This window comes from Girardinichthys multiradiatus, chromosome 9 (assembly GCF_021462225.1).
Source record: "Girardinichthys multiradiatus isolate DD_20200921_A chromosome 9, DD_fGirMul_XY1, whole genome shotgun sequence".
Classification (NCBI taxonomy): Eukaryota; Metazoa; Chordata; class Actinopteri; order Cyprinodontiformes; family Goodeidae; genus Girardinichthys; species Girardinichthys multiradiatus.
In genome coordinates, this window is record NC_061802.1 from 1629575 (window position 1) to 1636436 (window position 6862).

Genomic DNA, 6862 nt, shown 5'->3' on the forward strand with positions numbered 1-6862 from the left:
AGAAGCCCCAAAGAAGCGTACCACCCAGACTGTTGCATGCCCAGAGTGAAGCATGGGGGTGGATCAGTGATGGTTTGGGCTGCCATATCATGGCATTCCCTTGGCCCAATACTTGTGCTAGATGGGCGCATCACTGCCAAGGACTACCGAACCATTCTTGAGGACCATGTGCATCCAATGGTTCAAACATTGTATCCTGAAGGCGGTGCCGTGTATCAGGATGACAATGCACCAATACACACAGCAAGACTGGTGAAAGATTGGTTTGATGAACATGAAAGTGAAGTTGAACATCTCCCATGGCCTGCACAGTCACCATATCTAAATATTATTGAGCCACTTTGGGGTGTTTTGGAGGAGCGAGTCAGGAAACGTTTTCCTCCACCAGTATCACGTAGTGACCTGGCCACTATCCTGCAAGAAGAATGGCTTAAAATCCCTCTGACCACTGTGCAGGACTTGTATATGTCATTCCCAAGACGAATTGATGCTGTATTGGCCGAAAAAGGAGGCCCTACACCATACTAATGAATTATTGTGGTCTAAAACCAGGTGTTTCAGTTTCATTGTCCAACCCCTGTATATATATAATCAGTCACTGACTGACTGACTGACTGACTATATATATATATATACTATATATATATACTATATATATATAGTATATATATATATATAGTATATATATATATATATATATATATAGTATATATCAGCGGAGTCCCGGGTGGAAGAGATCCCCCCATTGGAAAGGGGGTGCTCTTATACAGGCATCATGGGAACTCTGCTGTTATAGTTTGCTTGGCTGTGCCGGATCAATTACAGGTCCTTCTCAAAAAATTAGCATATTGTGATAAAGTTCATTATTTTCCATAATGTCATGATGAAAATTTAACATTCATATATTTTAGATTCATTGCACACTAACTGAAATATTTCAGGTCTTTTATTGTCTTAATACGGATGATTTTGGCATACAGCTCATGAAAACCCAAAATTCCTATCTCACAAAATTAGCATATTTCATCCGACCAATAAAAGAAAAGTGTTTTTAATACAAAAAACGTCAACCTTCAAATAATCATGTACAGTTATGCACTCAATACTTGGTCGGGAATCCTTTGGCAGAAATGACTGCTTCAATGCGGCGTGGCATGGAGGCAATCAGCCTGTGGCACTGCTGAGGTCTTACGGAGACCCAGGATGCTTCAATAGCGGCCTTTAGCTCATCCAGAGTGTTGGGTCTAGAGTCTCTCAACGTTCTCTTCACAATATCCCACAGATTCTCTATGGGGTTCAGGTCAGGAGAGTTGGCAGGCCAATTGAGCACAGTGATACCATGGTCAGTAAACCATTTACCAGTGGTTTTGGCACTGTGAGCAGGTGCCAGGTCGTGCTGAAAAATGAAATCTTCATCTCCATAAAGCTTTTCAGCAGATGGAAGCATGAAGTGCTCCAAAATCTCCTGATAGCTAGCTGCATTGACCCTGCCCTTGATAAAACACAGTGGACCAACACCAGCAGCTGACACGGCACCCCAGACCATCACTGACTGTGGGTACTTGACACTGGACTTCTGGCATTTTGGCATTTCCTTCTCCCCAGTCTTCCTCCAGACTCTGGCACCTTGATTTCTGAATGACATGCAGAATTTGCTTTCATCCGAAAAAAGTACTTTGGACCACTGAGCAACAGTCCAGTGCTGCTTCTCTGTAGCCCAGGTCAGGCGCTTCTGCCGCTGTTTCTGGTTCAAAAGTGGCTTGACCTGGGGAATGCGGCACCTGTAGCCCATTTCCTGCACACGCCTGTGCACGGTGGCTCTGGATGTTTCTACTCCAGACTCAGTCCACTGCTTCCGCAGGTCCCTCAAGGTCTGGAATCGGCCCTTCTCCACAATCTTCCTCAGGGTCCGGTCACCTCTTCTCGTTGTGCAGCGTTTTCTGCCACACTTTTTCCTTCCCACAGACTTCCCACTGAGGTGCCTTGATACAGCACTCTGGGAACAGCCTATTCCTTCAGAAATTTCTTTCTGTGTCTTACCCTCTTGCTTGAGGGTGTCAATAGTGGCCTTCTGGACAGCAGTCAGGTCGGCAGTCTTACCCATGATTGGGGTTTTGAGTGATGAACCAGGCTGGGAGTTTTAAAGGCCTCAGGAATCTTTTGCAGGTGTTTAGAGTTAACTCGTTGATTCAGATGATTAGGTTCATAGCTCGTTTAGAGACCCTTTTAATGATATGCTAATTTTGTGAGATAGGAATTTTGGGTTTTCATGAGCTGTATGCCAAAATCATCCGTATTAAGACAATAAAAGACCTGAAATATTTCAGTTAGTGTGCAATGAATCTAAAATATATGAATGTTAAATTTTCATCATGACATTATGGAAAATAATGAACTTTATCACAATATGCTAATATTTTGAGAAGGACCTGTACATGAAGTGGAAACTCTGCAACTGACAAATAATAGATGAGCAGCTTTAGAGTTATGCAGTTCATTAATTCCTTTCAATATTTCTTAAGTTGCTCTGGGTCCATAAGCAGGAAAATTTCAAATCAGTATTTTACATTTAATTTTTTACCAACCTGCATCAGGCCAAAACTGTTGCTTTACAACTGCATGGTTCATTTACAATAACTTCTAAACACTTATTAACTAACTTATTTTTCTTTTATTATCATCAGGTAAACTCATATTAGATACCTACATAACATGTTTTTAGTAAACATTTTATGTATTAGAATAAAAAAACTGATAATCAGTCTTCGGATTAGTGCTCTGATCATCAGCACTGCATTAAAACATTTGTCTTACAGAACTGTGACAAAACAGTTAATAGTTAATGCCAGCAATAACTTAAAATGCACATATTTCCGGCGAAAAATATTCCGTTGTATTTTCTGATACTTGCGGTTATTCACCACATACCAACTAAATGCTTTATATTCACTTTCAGTCACCACAAACAGATAACAGATAGCGGGAAATCCCAGAGTGCCAGGCTGAGATCAGGCAGAGGTTAGTGGGAAAGACCTCGTCCAGCCGCCTGGTTGGCTTAGCAGCCTGACCAGCCTGTAAGCGGAGCTCCGCTGCTCCAAAAATTCTGAAAAAACATTTAAAAGTAGGCTCAGGTTGATGAACTGATTCCACAGATCAAGTGTTGAGGTCAACAAATCCCAGGGAAAGCTAAAAAGACCAGCTACTCCAGACCAGGGCCATTTACCTTTGAAAATAAAGCCCTAGGAAAGTGAAATTAGCTGGGGAAGGTTGTATTGTAACATGACCTTGTCTTTACAAAGCCTGGGGCTTTGTACAGGCACTGGACAAGGGGCTATGGTTAATTTCTTTTTTATTATCATCAGGTAAACTCATGTCAGATGTCTACAGCACAAATAGAAAAATGTTCCTAGTAAAAATTATATTTATTAGAATGAAAAAAACAAATAATCAGTCCAGTACAGGGAATTGATACCCTGACTTTCTAATCATAAGCACATATTTATATAAAGTAGAAGATGTGTAGACAGTGCAGTAGACAATGCCAGGACACCAGGGTGAAGAGGATCAATGGGAGCTTCTGGGAAACTGCATCCAAACCTGGAACTGTGGTCTCTCCTTCTCTGCAGGATGAGAGAACACAGGAGGACACATCTTGTTAAAAATATAAAATTTTATTTTCTGGTACCTGCAGTTACTCACCACATACCTACTAAGCATTTTACATTCACTGTCAGATAACAGGTAGCGGAAAATCAGAGACTGCCGGGTTGAGATCAGGCAGTGGTAAGTGGGAAGTCCCAATCCAACCGCCCGGTAAGCTGAGTTTAGCAGCCAGACCAGCATGTATGCGGAACTCTGCTGCGCTGAAAACTCTGAAAGAACATTTTAAAGTAGGCTCATTGTTGATGAAATAACTGCACAAATGAAGTTTACTTTCTCGCTTAAAAACATCTTAAAACTACTTTTTGTGACAAATTTATTGTATAAAAACGATAAACTTGTACTCTAACCTCTGCCATTACTGCAGCTGGTGGTGCCATGCCTCGCTGCAAACAATCCCTTTAATAATCCTGGGGAAATTTGGAAAGTCCCACCCCCAGACCAGGACCTCATACCCATGAAAGTAAGACCCGTGAAGTGCAATTACTCAGGCAAATTTGTATAGAACCATGCTTTCAAAAGCCTGTTCCACTTGTTCTTCCTGTTCTGATCCCATTTCAAGTTCAACTTGTTCAGTAGCTCCTCTAAGTTCTCTGTTCGTCATTTTCAGGGTTTTGGACAAGTTCATTTTCATTTGGGTATTGATGCTCTGTTAAAACATTTCTATTTGTCGTGTTTGGTGGTGAATGTCTCCCTTGTTCTGTGGACCTGAACACGTGATCTGATGCTGGATACGTTTGAGTGACTTGTTTCTGTGGTCAAGTCGTTAATGGGACTCTGAGCCAATAACGTGTCCTTGAGTAACTTTCAGAATATTATATGTCACTGTCTCTGTCACGTTGGCTTTGATAGGCCCTGTGCCTTTTGACTCTGTTGTCAGTAAGTATTTGATCTTTTTCCTGACATATAGTTATAGGTAAGTCATTCACTTGGAGGAGGGGGTTTCTGTGGAGCACCCTGGTTTTCTGCGCAATGTTCTCGGGGTATACTACTAAATGGGACTCATTAACTTGTTCTTAGACAATGTACACTGTTTGCTCCCAATATAACCCAAGTTTCCTTGGTCCTCCATATTCACCTAAGTGACGGACCAACAGTCTATCACCAGGAACCAAGAAAACTCCTCTCACATGTTGGTCATAATATTTATTTCCATGATCACTTGATTGCTGGCTGTTGTTGATGGCAATATGATAAGCCTCTTTCATTCTCCTTAGGTACTTTTACCTGCATCCGTGTGGTGTTTCACCCACTTTCTCAGTTTCGAGTCTGAACAACTGATCCACAGGGAGGCGGGGGTGGCGCCCAAACATTAAGAAATGCAAACAAAGGTCTGTGACATCATGTTTTGTGCACTTAAATGCATGAACAACTTAGGGTAAAAAGTCTTTCTAGTTGTTTTTTCCTTCTCCTTGAGTTTTCTCAACATTTGCAGTGGAGTGCGATTAAATCGCTCAACAGGTATTCCCTGCAGGTGATATGGCATTGCACGAGAGTGGCTGACACCTGACAGTTGCTGTAGACCTCTAAACAGTGCATTCTCGAACTCTCGGTCTTAGTCATGGTGTAGCCTGGCAGGGTAACCAAATCGAGGGAAAAAATAACTGTATTGTCTCCTGCAGCAGTTTATGTGGACTTATTTCTCCTTGGCCATGCTGAGTGAAGCATGTAAAGTGATCAGCTGCGACAAGTATATATTCATAACCACCTCAGCCCTTTTCTAAATACATGTAATCAATTAATACTAGCTCCATGTGCGTACTGGTACTATTGCTACTCATGGGTGCCTTCACATTTGTAGGTTTCTTTTTTTATACAGGGACACTTTCTAGTTACATAGGTCTCAATGTCCTCTTTCATGAAAGCCCCATAGAACTGCTCTCGGGCTAGGCTGATAACTCATTTGTCACTGAGGTGGCCCATGTCATTATGCAGGTGTGTTTTGCACTAGGGTCAAGTACTCTGCAGGTAGTACTAGCTGTTGTCTACCCCCAGCCTCCCTGTACAGTAAATCCCTCTCAATCTTCCCAACTCACAAATGAGTCTTTTTACCAACCCATCTGCATTTTCCTGTCTCTGCCAGTTAGTGTTGTTTTTGCCTCTTTTAGCTTGAGTAGTTATTTCATTGTCGGATCTTGTCTTTGTGCTCTCACTAACTTTTCGTGGCTGATGCTACATAAGGCTGATTTGTCTGCTTTAGGGTCTTGAGAGAGGTTTAAGGCAGCTACATTGACAATGCCACTTCATTTTGCTGCCTCGCTACCTTTCCATGTTGCACAAACAATGCCTCAGCTAATCTGTACACTCTCCTGACAGTGTCAGCATCTACATCAGGCCTGTATTTGATGCTAAATTTAAAATCTGCAAGCTCTCCCACCCCTCTATGCCCCGTGGCATTCAACTTCACAGTGCTCATTACATGTGTCAGGGGATTATTGACACTATACACTGTGAAATCCTGGGTATAAAACAAGTACAGGTCCTTCTCAAAATATTAGCATATTGTGATAAAGTTCATTATTTTCCATAATGTAATGATGAAAATTTAACATTCATATATTTTAGATTCATTGCACACTAACTGAAATATTTCAGGTCTTTTATTGTCTTAATACGGATGATTTTGACATACAGCTCATGAAAACCCAAAATTCCTATCTAAAAAAATTAGCATATTTCATCCGACCAATAAAAGAAAAGTGTTTTTAATACAAAAAACGTCAACCTTCAAATAATCATGTACAGTTATGCACTCAATACTTGGTCAGGAATCCTTTGGCAGAAATGACTGCTTCAATGCGGCGTGGCATGGAGGCAATCAGCCTGAGGCACTGCTGAGGTCTTACGGAGGCCCAGGATGCTTCGATAGCGGCCTTTAGCTCATCCAGAGTGTTGGGTCTTGAGTCTCTCAACGTTCTCTTCACAATATCCCACAGATTCTCTATGGGGTTCAGGTCAGGAGAGTTGGCAGGCCAATTGAGCACAGTGATACCATGGTCAGTAAACCATTTACCAGTGGTTTTGGCACTGTGAGCAGGTGCCAGGTTGTGCTGAAAAATGAAATCTTCATCTCCATAAAGCTTTTCAGCAGATGGAAGCATGAAGTGCTCCAAAATCTCCTGATAGCTAGCTGCATTGACCCTGCCCTTGATAAAACACAGTGGACCAACATCAGCATCTGACACGGCAACCCAGACCATCA